Here is a 17756-nt window from a genome sequence, read left to right on the forward strand (position 1 = left end):
AGTGCCAAGTTCCTCATTATTCCAAAAAAGCAAAGCATTTTCACAGTATCTGGTCATCTTTTGGAAACGAAGTTTTAGCATTATAAGAGAGCATTGTGTAAACATATATTAATTCACAAAATGTTAATACGGATTCCTCCAGATTTCTAAATTTCCCTTCCTCAACCTCTCCTCTCTCCTTGTGCCCCTTCAGCAGATGTGTCATTCCTCCCTGACTTTCACAGTTCCTTCTTTATCTCCTCTCTCTTTTCCTACAGCTTAAACCAAGAAAGCATCTGGAACTGGTATCGTAAGTGTAGCGAGCCTCCCACAAAGCTCTGTGCCTCCTTTGAAATAGAAGCCCTGGACTCATGAGGCCATGCCCCCCTTGAGTTCTGAGACACTCAGTTTTTAAAAAACTTCCTAAGTCAAGTGTCAGACTGTGTGTCACTTTTTCATTCATAAAGTAAGTTAGTGAGTGAGCCAGTTCCTTTCCCTTGGGTAGATTGAAAAATAATGGGTCAATGGACTTCATTCACAATTGTGCATTAATTCATGCTTTTTTTTTTCTTTAGCTCCAAGTATTTCGCCATAATAAGTGTTGATAGGTTAGAAATAACTTTCAATAATTTATATTGTCTCACGCACAGTAGCACACTTGCACATGTCCATCTGCATCCTTGCAAATTCAGATCCCAGACCCATGCACTTCTCTGTACAACTCTGCAATAATGACATGTTTTACTTTTTTGGCAGACAAGCCAAGGTCTTAGGCTACTTCAGTCTGTGCAAAAACAACAAAAAAAATGGTGTAAAGCAGAACATGGACTTGGACAGCTTTGGTGAAATCAAAGCACAGCCTGCAGTGTGTTTGCATACATGTGTGAGCTTGTGTGCTGCCTGAGACTGCTTGTCTTCTGTCAACAGCTGTGCTCAGTCTGTCCAACAGGAACTGTGTAGTCCCTCTTTCTCTCACAAACACACACACACACACACACACACACACTGTAACATTCCCTCTTGCTTTGAAGACCGCAGCAGGCTCTGATCCCTGTCGCGTAAACAGTGCCAACCCAGTGCTCCTCTGGCTTAGGAGGGCTAAACTGCCGCTCGGCCTCTCTGGCTTCAGATTAAATAGGTTGAGGATCAAATTTATCATCCATCCTACTGTATTGACCACACTGGTACGGTTTTAGAGAAATACTGCCAATTGTGTTGTACTGTTGTAGTGAAATGTTGTTTATTTTGTTGGTTTAGCTTTTACACATAAAGCTCTGGCTAAAACTCGTAGCTAAATGTTCGCACATCAAAGAAAATGAAATTAATTTGATATTCACACTTCACTAATTTAAGATTAATCTGAGAAACAAATTGCACAATTTCACTTCACTTTGAAGAGATGGGCCCTTGCTTATTTCATCCCAGGTTTTAACATCCTTCCAAATCATCCTCCCTAAAGGGGAATTCCACTGTTTTCCACTTATAAACATTAACTTCCTGATATTGATATTGAAACTGCGGAAGCAATTATATTGCTTATAGATTGAACTCAGATGTGGATGGTGCTGGAGAATGCTCTCTAGTCATTGTTTCCTTTCAAACTTTCCCACAACTTGATCTTGATCACGGCTACAAGTGAAAGCTCTTGTCACTTGTCTTTGACCCCGTAGGTTCTTTCTTTCAGCCGATTTGGTAGAAGATTACTTCTGCCTTCTCTTCTTCACAGACTCCCTCCTGTCCATGTGAGCATGTTGGCGTCTAATCCCTGCCTGGCAGTGTATGCTGACCATGATTTCTCCTGACACGATCTAGTCACTATGCACTGTTAAGAGGGTTTAATGCTAAAAATTATGTTATGGGCATCTGAACATTCAATATAGTTAAATTGTAACTTCTTTCATACACTTTTCCTACAGGATGAGCACTGATCCACTGGACCAAACACTTTTATACATACTACACTGCATAAAATGAAACATACAATGTGTGAGCAGGTGCTTTCTGTAATCCTCGTTAGGCAGCAACATATGCCAGGCTATTCTTTTCAGAAAGGTAGCCAGGAGAAGTCAGAGCGAAGAAGAGCTAAGCTGCTCCTGTTCCTCATTCCCTGCCTCTCCTCTCTGTTATCTCGTGCCACTACAGTATCTTACTGATGAGTGACCCAGACACTGCTGCCAGATACATGATGCATGTCCAAAATGATAAGTCAGTGTATCTTTTTAGTCAATATGTAATTACTGTTTATTTTCAGGGTTAATGTCACTGGCACAGAACTCGCATCAGTTTTCTATTTCAATAAAAAAATAAAAAATAATGTAAATTCGTATAAATTCATGAAAGATGTATAAATGTGGAATTGATTAAGATGCCCAAACTGACGTCACTGGTTCCAGCACTGCAGCTCAGGCCGGACCCCGTCTTTCCTCTTGTGTGACAAGCTTAGCAAGACTACCAAACACAGAAACACCGTTCTGCTTTTTTTTTTACAGAGGCAGTTGAATTTTCTTAACATTTCATCTCTGTGAAGATGATTCCTCCTCAGGCATTAGAGATACACAAATCTACTGTACTTGGTATCTTTAAATGATTCACTGGCTTATCAGCTGGTGTGCTGAGAGTCATGCATGAGCCTTTATGTGTGTGTTTGATGGTGTGTGTTTGTTGAAGGGTGTGAGAGCGTAAGGTAAAGAAGAGAGATAAAGAGCACAAGGATCTATAGATATATTTATAGACCCATATCTAGACATATTTAATATACAGTGTGTCTTCACCAGCTCATGTTCAGCTACAGTGCTATATGTGCATTTTTACATATATTTGATTGCACATTTACAGTACGTGTGTGTTAACATGCGTCTGTGTGCATCATGTCTAATGGTGTTTAATCTTAGATAGGGACTATCCAGCTACTCAGATCAAAGAGCTGCTCCACAATTGCTCACTCTCTCATTTGTGCTCTAACATCTGACACTAAAACCTGGTGAAGGTTGCTGTCCTGCTCCCGAAGGCCACAGGGCAGCCCTTTCACTCTTTATTTGCTTTATTAAACTTGCTTGTTCTAATTTTCTTTTATCTCTCCATCTCTTTTTAGATTGCACTCTTCCAAAATGTGAATCCAAACTGGATGGCCCAGGTCAAACTTCAGGTAGGTCTGTCACTCAGTCATGGGGAATCACTCAGGAAGGATGTATGCACATGATCTGTTTATTGCCCATGCTAAACATCCCAATTTGTGTCATGTAGGTCATGTAAGTGATTAAGAAAAGGGATGCACTTAATCTTATTTGTCCAATATCAAATGGAATTCCACTTGATGGATGGAACCGAGGATAGACCTCTGTCTTTATGTTTGGCTAGAAGAGAGCCGCTGTTGCATGGGAAGCCGGGTTGATCTTTGAAACGCTCTCCAGTTCACCATGGATGAGACAGTGTTGCTTATTTACTGTATGTGTTTATGTTAGTAAGGGGGAGACAGAGCTGAAACATCAAGAACACCACGTACCATGCCCACTTTAAGTAAAATCATGAGGTCCATCAAAGATTTACTGCGTTGATTCCCAATAGACACAAGCTCTTCTGATAACCCCAGGACCTACATACTAAAAATACACCAAGTCACTCTCTCCAGGGTGAGGTGTTTTGGGGTATAAACAGTTAAGTTACCCTTACGCACAAATTCATGTGGGGCTGGCCATAGATTATTCAATTTAATCTCCCAAGGACTAAAACACATAGTAAGCTTTTGGAGCTCTCCATAGAAAGTCTCATTTAGATTGAAAGGCTTGATGTATTCGGTGCCAGGAGAGCAGGCAAACGGTAGCAGACATCACACTTGAGTTGTAATACCTAGAGTGAACAAAAAATACATTTTAAAGATTTGTTGTGCATGTTGTAATCCTTTGGGTATTAGACTGAAGCAAAAGTGTCAGGGATGGATGGGACACGTATCTATTTTTGTGATCTCTCAACAAACATCAGTAGATAGTGTTCTATTTAGCTCTGTGAGCCCCATCTGATTGACACAGTTTTGACCTGATGTTTTCCAATTGGGTCATTCAGGGATGAACATTTTACAAGACTCCAATTGACAGCTTGGCCTATTATTCCCACTTGCCAGAATATGAACGGGTATTAAGGGAAATGATTGGGACATGCCAGACAAATCCTGTGCACAGGCCTTTTGCCCAAAAAACCGTTGGAAGTTGGTCCCTGAGGCTGACTCACAAAAAATTAAAGCTGCAGTATGTTTTGGGAATCGGGCAGAAATTCATGAGCTGCTCTCAGTAAATCAGAGTAATCAGGTTTTACTGGCTGATTTCCGACCAAATCTTATCCTGTTCATTGTTGATTTTTAACAGCTATACATAATTAACTTGCTGTTGAATTAAGTGTCAATTAAGCAAATTGCCAGAAGCATTCTATTGCACTGTAACGGGAAATTGCTGGTGTTTTTCTGTTGGAAAAAAATGGAGACTAATGCATCTTGCATTTAACTATTAGCTGATTTTGTACATTCTTAACATGAAATGTGTTGTAGGCCCAAACAGAAACCTTGTGTGAATGAAGGACATGAGTGTGTATCTGCGTTAGTAGATGAGTGTACCAACCCCTCATCAAAGCTGACTAAACATTCAAATATATACACAGATTATCGGGCTATTTGAATGGGAACATATTAATTATGTTTCCTCCACCCAACCATCATGTACTGTATAGCCTTTGAGAGTAATTTTCCCTTTTCTGCAATAGCTACATGTGCTCATCCATATTGTTGTGAATTTTAGTCTTGCCTCTATGAGATGTGCTCGTTTTAAATTCGTTGTTTCTTCCTTTCAAGGGATTTGACCTAACCTCAACTGGGTATTTCCTGTTTTTTAATCTAAACTTGGCTTCTTTGGCCAACATGTTTTGAGAAACATTTGTCCTTTCACGGCTTAGACTTGTTTTGTTCACAACTCTGTAAACTGGGGGGGATCTCAGAGCTACATGTATAAAGAGACGCTGCTGTGTTGATGTTGGTTGATGAGTTAACAATAATGTTTGACAAGGCATACCGATATAAAAAAGTTAGTTATCCAGTCAAAGCAGTTAGTTTAACTATTAACATAGCATAAAGCCTCATTATTGTTTCTATGGATACTTGAATACCTTAGACCAGCGATACTCAGTAAGAATCAAATATTAAGACAAAAAAAAAGCTACAGTAGGCAGTACCAGATAACTTGCCCATAATTAAAACAATACATGGTGCTATTTCTATAGCTGCTCCAATGCCGACACTAATATAGGACATTGGTACAGCACCGACTCAAATAACTGGATGTGGTATCTGTGACAGAAGGCTGATCTGGTATTGAATGCCATTATTTTAATGAATAAAAATGCAGATCATTTATATCTATGGAAATATGTGTTTACACATAAAAGAATGACCCCAATCACTTCCCTCGAGTGAGGCAAGGTTTTTTAATTAAACACTGTTATGGGATAGATATTCAGTATCAAGCCCAGGTATTGGTATTGGGACCGAAAAAGTTGGAACGGTGCCTCTCTACATTTCTGCTATAACACCAACAAGCCTTTTTGGTTATATTATTATGTAATTATATCATTATATTATGAGATGAGTGAATAATGACTATCAGTGATCCTAAACTAATGATGTAGGTTTTTGATTGGTATAGTGAAAGTACAACTAGAATTCATGCACAGAATTGGTAGCCTGAAGGCCTAACTTAAGTGCTGAGTGTGTGTCTCTAGACTCAGTCCCATACCAACTTCAAACTTTCACCAACATCAACCTGCCTCTCTTGCTGATGTGTCAGCACGCATCTGTTCTGCGTAGTACCACAGAGGCCTAGACAGACCCTGCATCTAAATATGGGCACTTTCATTTTAAATACACACACGCATGCACACACTGTATAATTAACATAGTGTGTTATGTTAATCATGATAAATATGCATTCATTTGAAGTTGCACTACTAGTTTACATTACCATAACTAAAACTGGATTAGCTATGGACATGCAATCAGAATAGCTCACACAAATTCTATTCAGTACACGTGTTTGATGGGAAAATTATAAAAAAGCCCCAAATCTGGATGAGTTTTGGAGAAGATACTTAACCACAAAATCACAAGTATCCCAAAAACACTATTGCCTGCATATGGATTTACAGACTAAGCGTGCTTAGAGTAAATAGTTGGACTGTTCCCCAAATATGCTCTTAATCTCAGTCCAAGATAATCTGCACCAGTAGCCAACTGCCTGTTCAGTCTGATCTCTTGCTGCACTGATAATGTTGAGCATGCATAGAATGGTGAATTAGATGAGAATGGTTTGCAGTCCTTGTCGCTGAAAATGCGGTAAATGAATATTTAACAGAGAGAGAGAGAGAGAGACAGAGCGAGAGAGACAGAGAGAGACAGAGAGAGACAGATAGGAAGCCCTCTTCTCTCCATATGTTTCTGTTCAGTTTAATTCAGCTGTGAACTCAGTCTCTCATCTCTACTCATACTGAGCTCACTGTGGTTCCTATTGAATTCGGCTTTGAATGCTAACCATGTGCACTGCGGGTAGACAAGCAGGCACACACACACACACACACACACACACACACACACACACACACACACACACACACACACACACACACACACACACACACACACACTTCTAAGCAGTGGAGGAAGTGGTTTTCTCTGGAGTTCATTGGATTTTGTTTTTTTGTTCTCCCCTGCAGAGGCCAGGGTGTGGAAGACTAAACTCTATATGGTGTTTGTGGATGCGGTTGTGTGTGCGTTTGAATGAATTGCATTTACTCCGTTTATCCCTTTCCATATTTTCTCTCTTGTTTCAGATCTTTTTTTTCTCGCACAGTTGCTGTATCTCTTTCTATGTCCTGATATATCTTTCAAAAGATATATATGTGACATATATGCAGATCAATTTTATTATTAAATCCATTTTGTATTAACCATTACGGAAAAAGTAATTGCAAAGTGTAAACTGTAATGTCCAATTAAGCGACACTCTCTCAATATTATCTTGTTTTGATGTTTTTCTTTTCTAAAATTTACAATTTGATTGTAACATTCTCTATTAGTTTGGAAAGTTATTTGTTTCAAAGTGTTTAAAAGATGAAATTCTTCATGACAGCTGCAATTTTGGAGATCTCTCTCTCTCTCTCTCTCTCTCTCTCTCTCTCTCTCTCTTTCTCTCTCTCCCACAATCACGCACATACACACACACACAGAGGAGATGGGATAAAAGGGAAGAAAGCCAGTTAGACACCCTGTGGTGTCTTACACGGAGACAGCTGGACTTGTACCGTGTGTGTTTGTGTCATGTTAGTCTGCACCTTTGTGTGTCTCTGTGCGTGCAGTTCATTCAGATGTGCACGTGGATGTGTACATCCTGACCCCTCTGTGTGCCTTTTGCCTGTTTGTGTGTATGTATGTTTGTGTGTGTTCGTGCAAACATCCTTAATTGGATCATGCTGTGGAACACTGGCTGTGTTGGTTTTTGAAAAGAGTGCAGCTTGCATCCTCCCGTCACAGGATATCAACATAATGATATCTGTTAAGCCAAGTAATGTTTCCTGTGGCTGCAAATAACTAGACGATCAAATCCAAAAAGAAAGTTTTCATAGTCCCAACTCCACATCAGTTCATTTATCTGGCGCTTTTTAATAAAATAAACCAATTTACTTATACACATACACATTGTTGAATGGATGTTTTTATGTAACTGGATAATGGTGTTTGGAAACAGCTTTAAAAGTTCTGTATTACTGCATATGATACGGTTTGGACCGTTTTTTATTGGACTTAATCTAAAAACTGCGTCATGTAATCAGACTTTTCTGATTAAAATTATAATTGATTAAAATATGTGAAATGGGTGTCCTTACAATTTGCATAAGCTTTGACTCAAAGCCCAAAATCCCACAATTGATCCCTTCAATGCTAAATGTAAAAGAAAGCATCTGGTCAAGGAAAAAATATTCCATTTATTTTCTTAGTACCACATTGCAAAAATAAATAATACAAGACACATGATCTAGACCAAGGCCTTAGGCAGACAGAGCAATACACACTTACATACTCAAACTCCTTCAGTGATCTTTCAGCACTGACTAAGCACCAACACCATTGATCAGGTTCATCAATAATGATTTTTCTCATTCCATGGCACAGATGAACCATGCAGTCCATATACAAACACACACAACAAATGCGTCATTCACCACCAGGCTGTATGCATATAGGCTCCATCTGTTGTAAACTGCATTACCCCTGAAATCAAGACAGTGTGTTCCCCCGCACTGTCAACATCACATTCACTTTAGTTTTCATCACAATCTCAACTCTCTGCAAGGCTTGAAGTTAACAGTAGTTATAAAAGTGATAATATCTTATGGATGTTATACATGGACAGTGTTTGGATAACGTATAGGTGAGCAGCGTAATTAAGCCCTCTTTCCATCTTTTTCCTCTCCTCTTTACCTCTCTCTCTCCTTCCTTCATTCTTCTCTCACCTCCCTCCCCCTCCAACACTCCTATCATTCCCATTTCCCTTATCATCATCTTTGTCCTCTCTCTCTCTCTCTCTCTCCTCGACTCCGTACCTTTCCTGGAGAGCGCTGATGCGTAGGACAGCAAGGTTCCGCTCCATCACCCGTCCAATCGCCATCAACCTCTCCCCCGTACACCGGCCAATCGCTAGCCAGAGATGGCTTACAAGGGGGAGGGGCTTAGCATGAGGGGGGTGGGGATGGTGGTGGTTGCTGGTCGCTCCTTGACTCAAGGGATATAAAGGATGCATGGCCGCTCCAGGGGCAGGGGAATATTACCATAACCATGGATGTACTCACAGTTTTTTTTGTCGGTTGTGCTGCTGCAGGAGCGATGCTGGTTTAATGCTAAAGAGTTTTTTATATAATTAATTCCATTAATTAATTCAAAGATGAAATAGGGCATGATGTTGGTTTGTGTGACAGAATCGTCATATCTCTGCAAATACAGTAATGATTTGGGTAATTTTCAGCTAAAATACCATTGATTAACATTTGACTTATAGCTGCAGTGTGGCAGTTTGACTTTGTTAGTTACACCGCAGGCTAACTTTTGATTTGTATGCACACGGAGTGGAACGAAGACTGAATCCCCCCCCCCCCTTTTTTTTTTCTTAAGACTTGGACTGATTAACACCCCGTGGTTCTATGTTGCACTGGAGATTGTGCCATTGTGTTTACTTGCAGTGTTGATGATGGAGAGGAACGTGGGGGGTAAAAGCTGCGATTGTTGAAACCTGCAAGCATTTTTCTTGGAGGTGAGGTTCTACCATCTCTCATCCTTTGGAAGCTCATATATGGATGGAAACCCTTGTGTGCTGTCATGCTGCTTGCTTTATTGGTCAGTTTACGGGTTTGAGTGCAGAGGGAGCAGACACAAGCTGAAGACATGTCCATCCAGATCCTGCCGGCTGAACCTTGTAAGTATTGTATGATTTACAAGGCAACGCTGAATTATTTAACATTAGACGGTGGTCAAAGGCACACACACACACACACACACACACACACACACACACACACACACACACACACACACACACACACACACACACACACACACACACACACACACACACACACACACACTAACAAACACAAGACACGTGTATGGTCCATTGACAGCATTTGGCTCCCCCTAAGCTCTGCTCTATACTTAGAGCCATTTCTCAATAGCATCACAACTTTCTATTTTTGTTCTGAGCGCTAACTAACGAATGCATGTGAGTCATGGTGGCTTAATCCACCAGAGGAGCTGAACAGAAGAGCTATCATTGGTTTGGATAGCATCATGCTGCCAGTGGTTCTCAGCAAAGAAGACAAATACATTTCAATTTAATAAATGACATATGTTGCTGTATTCCTGAACTGAATACCATGCCATAATATCACAGAGAAGACATGAACCTTAGTAAATGGCAACATTGCATCTATGGACTTTTGCTAAGCAGTGGACAATGTGGCTAAAGTGAGAAATACAGGATGGTGGTAAATGCTAAAACAGTACACAATCAGAAGAAGAGTCCTAATGTCAAATGACGCACCTTAACATACTTTTCATAACAGACCAAGGCCGTAGCAGCAAAACCCTTGACTGTATTGAACTGAGCAAGGGTGCATTTTTAAATCGTATGAATAACATTTTTCAGCTAGAATAAGGATGTATATTTTCTTGTTTCCAAAGTGACATTGCATTTTTTATCTAATGATTGTAAACAGTTTTAGAAGCATCTCCCTGATATTGACTCATCGGCTTCCCTTCCACTTTTTTGCTAATCTTTTTCTACTGTTATATGTTAAGTAAGATAGATGATTAACAAACAAATACACACAATACGTACATAATCTAATAGTATTTACATTCAGTGTAGAACACACAGACACACCGTTTCCTTTAATCTCTGAAATCGCTCCAGATTTTTAACCTGACATCACAGTTTTATGCCTTAAACTCTCTGTTATTGCATCTTGGTAGATGGTAGTTTCATAAATCACAATGGACATGTTTTAGAATCCAAAATAACTCCACACAGGGATTGAAGATTGAATTGAGTCTGACATTTCGCCATTATCTTCCCTTATACATGCTATAGAAGGTAATCATTTTATTGTATCTTATTTATAATTGTGAGATAGGAGAGTTTGGAATTATGAAAAGTAAATGAATCACTACTTGTGGCTTGTTTGTTTCCCTTACTATACAGTATGTGTTTGTTAGGGAACAATAGATGAATTTATGAAAATAATTTGACTGAAGAAGTTTGAACTGAAGCATTCTCTGTAAAGAATAACCACTTGATTCCAAGCCTCTTTCTCTAGCACTTCATAACCTTATCTTCACCCAGAGATTGAATGAGAAGTTGGCTTGTTCCTTGCTTGGTCAATTAGGTGTTACTTTGAATGTTGTAGCAAACATTGCCTTACTCATAACTTGACATTCACTTTGGCCCTGTTTCCAGGTGTGTGGTTTGTGGATTGTGGTCAAATGGGGCCTTTTTAAATCAGAACAAAGGCTAAATGTGTAACTTAAAATTCTGTTTATATTGTGTATTTGAAACTGTAGCCAGCTGATTATTTATAGAGAGGAAAATGGGAAGGGAGCAAGAAGAAAAATACTGTGTCAGAGAGATAATATATTTTCTGTTATGGACTGTTATATCTGGCTGGCCCTGCGTCACCTTGTCCTGAAAACCTTTGAATTCAATGCTATTCTCTAAAGGCATGAGTAGCTTTATCGGTCAGGGTAAGCAATTCATACTTTATAGGATTAGCAGGAGACGCTCTCTGTGATGCCCTGTTTTCATGATCCCTTAATATGGTGTTCTTAAGATGAAGTAAATTAGAATATCACACATCACTGTAAATGACAAAGTGCCAGCACTGTTTTAAGCCATACAATGTTCTGTTTGTTGGGGGTGATTGAATAAGAAAATAATCCAGTTTTCTCTCTACTTCCCAATGACACCATGAACCCTTCTCTACAGTGAGAAATGAGCTCCTTGGCCGGTGAAAATAGTCTAGTGACCCAAAAGCTTTAATATTTAAGCAGCCTGTCAATAAGGATTCTTCTGCATCTGGATGATGGGAATACATGGGTCAGAAATCTTTGGATGCTGCCTTCATTTGGATTCCTATTGATGTCTCTTATTCTGCTATTTTGGATAAAGGGTTTTAAGATACTTGTAACTGCACTGATTCTCAAGGCAGATGCAGTAATAATAATGGACAGCAGTAATTAAATGATCTCCTCCCCCTTTTTTCCCCTCTCAGGTGTTTAACATGGTTGTTAATTCAAGCTAGATTAATGAAACGTCAGAGTTCTCCACCAGATAGGAAGAGTTTAATTTCTGAATAAAAAAAGTTGTGGATGTGTTTTTTAAGTAATGTCCAACCACCGCAGCTAAATTCTAAAGCTAATGAGGAAATGTCAGTTAACTGTGGCTCCTCACAGTTTTTCCTACAAGTCGTTATGATCTCAATTGCAATTTTCATTTCTTGTTATGTGTGTCATGGTGGGGATTTTGAAAACTTTGAAAAGATGTGTGAATAGTAGTGTGTTTGGGAGCATATTTTCTGGCATTAACAGAGTCTTAGTCTATCACACTGCAAAATGTTCCTTTAAGAAACCCAGTGAGGATTTCACAGATGTTGCAAACATTTATGTATTATCTGTCCATGAAACTGTTTTACTGATGAGAGTAGTGACCCCTACTGTGTGAGACAAAGAGTGCAAGGAGTTAATATGTCAGTCACCCTCTCGCTCTTTTCCTCTCTCCTCAGAAAAATTTTGTCATTTTTGTGATTATTTGCATTTTATTAGAAGTATGTAGGTATCACATTTATTTGTAATCCCCATATATAAATAACCATTTATGGTATCCTATCTATATGCAGTTAGGGTGGAGTCCGGATTCAGATGTGGATCTTTGTTGTTTGCTTGGAGTTCAGGCCCCAAAGTCATAAAAAGACCTACAATTAAATGGCTTGAGGAGAACATCCTAAATTGGAAGCAGACACAAACCAGTCTAAAGCAATTTTTCTTCCTCTCTTTTTCTCTATTCCTGTCCCTACCTCTCATTTTTCTCGCCTCTATCCGTTTCCCTGTCTCTCCTTGCCTCCCCTATCCTCTTTGAGGATAGTTAAAAAGTGAGCGTCTTAGGAGCCTCAACAGAATATGAAAATAACTGAGATTATATTTGGAATGGCTTAGCAGTTGAAATTGGTGTAAAATATTTCCCTCTGTAAAAACACTGTTGTAAATCAACAGGCAAGTTGCAAACATACTCCCGTGAGTGTGCACAGCGTATTCACTTCTTTATGTTTTTATTTTGGCACTGCATTACATCATTTTTGCACATACAATTGAGTGTTTTACATTAATTAGGTTTCAGGGGCATAATGACTATAGCAGAGGGCAAACACATAACCTTTCTTGCTCCCCTTAGTGACCACTGGCCACTCGATTGGGTGTTTGTGCACCCATGCATGTGTGTATCCATGCATGTAATTCAGATATTCCATCCGAGAGTCCCTGTTTGCATAAGCCAGTTGTTTTCAGGGCCGTAATAACAGTGGATAGCCATGGGACCCACCAGCCGTCTCCTGGCTTGGAGACAGGCTGTGGAGCCATAGCCTGTAGTTCCCTGTCTGCTGTGTATGTGCTCAACAGGACATTGTCTTTGTTGAGGTCAAGTCTAGTGAAAATCTATTCACAGAGGAATGGAGTGATAGAGAGACAGAAAAAGAGGAGAGATGAGGAGAGGGAGGGTAGAAGTGTAAATGACTGGAGAAAAGGGTCGAGGAGGGCAAGAAGTGGGAAGAAACAAAGTAATAACGTGGAAGACATGGATGAGGAGAAAGTGAGGATGAGTCAGGGAGGAGGATAACAGAGAATATATGAAGTTAGGAAAAGGACCAGGGAGGAGCAGAGGGTGACGGGAGTGGAGAAAGTAAAGCACACCAGCAGCAACAATCCACACAAACTCTCTCTGGACACATATACACACCCACACACACAGGCATTCGTAATAAAACAATAATGTCCAGAGCTACCAAAGGCCTGTGCATGTGTATGTGTATGTGTATGTGTGTGTGTGTGTGTGTGTGTGTGTGTGTGTGTGTGTGTGTGTGTGTGTGTGTGTGTGTGTGTGTGTGTGTGTTGTTGTGTGTCTTTGTGTGTCTCCCTCTGGGAACTGACTCTGACTGCTGAGCTTGTAAACAGGAACTATCGTGCTTTTGGCAAACTGGAAGCCCTGCAGGTGCACACACACACACACACACACACACACACACACACACACACACACACACACACACACACACACACACACACACACACACACACACACACACAAACTAAAGACAAATGGATTCAGTAAGTTATTATTTTTGATCTATTTGCTGGATTTGTTGCGATAGATATCACAGAGTTTGATCCCTGTTAATCATGCAACACTCTGTTTGAGGCATTCATTACAGATGTTCATTACAGATACTTCATACAAACAAAAAGGCTGTAAAGTTTCTCAACAGCATTATTGCAGTTCTGTTTATCTTTTCTTATTCCAACAGCAACCACACAGAACAGAGCTGACACTAAGTCACTGCTGGTGTCCCTGATAATTCTTTTTTGTTTACCATTAAAGTGTTTTACAGCGCCTGCTGTCTGTAATCGTCCTTATCTCCACAAAGTTAAATGTATCTAAGTGCAGATTCCAGTGTCATCACAACACTTGTGTTGTCCCTGAAGTTTATAGGGGTAAATAATCCTATTATCAGAGCTCAGCTGTTGCTCTGTTAATGCTGCTGTCAGCTGAGGACATGGTTAGGTTGACCTAACAGTTCTGCTGTGAAATAGGGAAATGGTCCTTTATGTTTTGTCCCCTGCAGGAACACACTTTATTTCTGTGTGTATGTTCGGTAAAAAAGTTGGGCGCATCAGATTTCTCTGCACCTTCATCTGTTACTTTTATTGTGAGCTCTAATTTCAAGTTTTTTTGGGGAAAAGTGGGCAAAAAAAAAAAAGTGAAATGTATCCCACTACCTTTGGCATTTTGTTGCTGCTTTCCACAGATGGCATATGTTAGTTTTTAACGAATGGTTGTTCCTGTCACACATGTATCCTGTGTTGTTGTTTTTCAGCCACTATGTTAACAGAGAGGGGCTGACATGCAATATTGGCTCTTTGCCTCGACACCCCTGTTTTTCTTATTCTTTGGTTTTTGGGGCTTTCTGGTGGCACAAAGGTGCGTACTGGCAAGGGGCAGCACAACGTGAATGTTGTGTCTACCTTATATGAACAGACCCTGCAATGTCAGTGTGTTTTTGAAAAATCTGTTTACATCAACCTGTAAAGCGTCTTCTCCTTGTTGATAAGCCAATTTTTTCACTTTTTCATGTGCAAAATCAAAAGAGCTCCTAAAAACAGGAGGATGGGGACACATCTTCCCTCTGCCTCTCCCTTTCTCTTGTCATCTCTTTCCCATTGTCTGACCTCATCAGTTCAAGTCCAATCTGCTTTTGGCCATAACTGTTTAAGATGAACGAAGGACAGCTGACATGGTTTTTGTCTCTAACACTTTTTCTTCTTGCTCTTTCCTCCTCTGCCCTCTTTTCATCTAAGGCAGTTAGTAACACACTGGACCACCGACACACACACACACACACACACACACACACTCCTTACTTCCTCTCCCTTCTGCACTCTGCCTGTCAAGTGTAATTTGGTGCACTGTGGTTTATTGGCTTGGTTTTGTTGTGCGGTGGGACAATCGGAGCACGGTGTGGATGGAGGAAGCTGATGAATGGTGTTCCCTCAGCCGTACAAAGCGTCCTCCTCTCGACTTCATTGATGTGTCGATGCGACTCAGCTGGCTGCCCAGTGCGTTTGTGCTGTATACTGTTGTGGGCTTACAAGCAGACAAATGCACATGGAGACTCAGCACTGAAAAGGGCTTTTATGCTTTTTTTTTTGTGTCGATCCCTCTTACACTGACTAATTATGTCATGGTCTCACTCTGCCACAGTAACAGAGCAGCATGCAACAGTTAGACAGTGTACTAGAGGTCACAGAGGCAGGCTTCTCCGAAGGCCACTATGTTTTAGTGAAAAGAACATTACAGTCCTCTTGATGAATTCATAATCTATTATAAGTTAATACAAGAAAGCAGAAAGTAAATAAAGGTCAACATGTCTGGGTCACAAGGGGATAAGGGGTTGATTAGAAGGGCCAAAGTTACAGAAAAAAACACAGCATTAAGTTCCTTTTGAGACCTTGAGATATGGTGAGGCCATCTATTTATAATACAGATGCTATTTGTTATGACATTGCAAAATAAGTTACAAGTCATCCCCATCTGCAAAGACCTGACCTACTACACACTTACTCTTCTGTTTGTATATCCCTGTCACAGCTGACTCCCCCCCAGACCATGCCTCTTTCTGAGAGGTGACAATCCCTCTCAGTTATTTATTCCAACCAGATCATTCAGATATGTGACCCGGCCCGTTTTCATACACAGACAGCAGGACAGACCTGACTTTCAACTCACAGAGACAAGAGAAGACTGTTAACTCTGACACTCACCGAGACAAGACATGAACGCCATCAACGTGACGCAGTTAGCTTTCAGCTTTTTTTGGGGCTTGAATATTAACTTTCAAAAACCAGAGGACATGTTTGACACCGCAGTCTTGGGGATCTAAATATTTTAAGAGTTGCAGCATATATAACCACAGGATTACTGGTTTTTTTTGCCACTTTAGTACACTTTGGATTGTTATCTGTGACACAGAACATGGCTCGTCTGACCATGTTGTTCCGTTCCGTTTCCCTTGTCAGGGACAGGAAAGGTCGGCTGACTATGGAACCATGTCAGACAGCTAAGCAAGTTGGTAGGTGGTCCCAGAAAAGTGCTGTGAAAAGAAAACTGTATGAATGTTAATGACATGTGTATAACAAAAAAATTCAGGAATTTTTTGATTGGATGTCTGTCAAAATAGTATGCACTAATGTCGTAGTAATATTATAGTCTTAATGTTATGCCAACACTTTTATATCAAGATACTGCAGCTTGAGTGCTGATGCGTAATGAAAAGAGTCTGAGATGCTGGATCATGACTTTGTTGGCCCTGCTTTTGAGCTCCATGTCTTGTAAACCCACTTTTAGAGCTTATCAGAGCTTTCCTCACAATTTGGAAAATAATGGTAATCCCCCTGAGTTTTCATTTGAGAGACAACAAAGAAGCTTAATTTCCCTCTAGGAGTAAACAGTGAATGAGCTCTTTGTTTTGTTTCCTCAGTTTAAAAGATGTTGGCACCATGTCAAGCTTCTGTTTTATGAAAGTGGATATGCATTGAGTATTTGAATCAAATTTAGCCATACGCACAAAAATATTACACTAAGATAATTTGGTCTCGATGAATTTATGCACGGATGAAGATGTTTGAGTGTTTTTGAGGTTTATTGACGTCATGATGGCGTTAAGGTTAAAATCTAAAAGCTTAACACGTGATTATAAATGAATAAACAAATTACTATTGTATGCCTGCTTCAAAAATAAGTGTTCTTTGATATTAGTTTTGTATTTTTTATACAATTCTAAGAATACTGTGTCAGAAGACTTTTGATTCAAGACATCAAGCAATTCATGTAACAAACTAATGTTAGATATTTGTAAAAAAAAACCAAAATGATTGAACTTCAGAATTGACATTTATTTCAGTGCATGTCCCATAAGTAGGTACTCGCTGTGCTCTTTATAAAAACATATGTATAGCAGAGATGCTCACAAGTAATTTTTTGCAAGTCAAAGTCAAGTCTCAAGTCTTTGAGCAAGAGTACAAGTCAAGTCACAAGTCTCTTATGTTTGTAATGAGCGTGCTATTACCTGCTACATGCTGTCCAGTCTGCTAAGAACACAGCATAGCTATATCTTATGTACTGTATCATCACTCCTGTATTTATCAGCATACAGTATCAGCATTGTTTAGTTGGTTGGCATATGATCAATTTAAACAGGCTATTGCAATGCAAGATTAAAGAAACACAATAAAAACTTTCCTCCAAAGTAAATAACAGTTTTTTCCCACTAAAAAAAGATATAGACTTACGTTACTCAGGGAAATAGGAATATAGCTAACATTATTAGGCATGCAATAATAACCTTAACTTTAATTTTCAATAACAGTACAACCC

At 39.7% G+C, this 17756-nt stretch overlaps 1 protein-coding gene across 1 annotated transcript in view; it reads left to right on the forward strand.

Moving 5' to 3' along the window:
- Positions 1-3087: 3087 nt before the first annotated feature.
- Positions 3088-17756, forward strand: part of triob (trio Rho guanine nucleotide exchange factor b) — an 84531-nt gene continuing 69862 nt past the window's right edge. The window contains exon 1 of the mRNA XM_054621240.1: positions 3088-3124. The gene's annotated coding sequence lies outside the window, so the exon portion shown is untranslated. The remainder of the gene's footprint in view (positions 3125-17756) is intronic.

The sequence above is a fragment of the Anoplopoma fimbria genome, chromosome 20 (assembly GCF_027596085.1).
Source record: "Anoplopoma fimbria isolate UVic2021 breed Golden Eagle Sablefish chromosome 20, Afim_UVic_2022, whole genome shotgun sequence".
Taxonomy (NCBI): Eukaryota; Metazoa; Chordata; class Actinopteri; order Perciformes; family Anoplopomatidae; genus Anoplopoma; species Anoplopoma fimbria.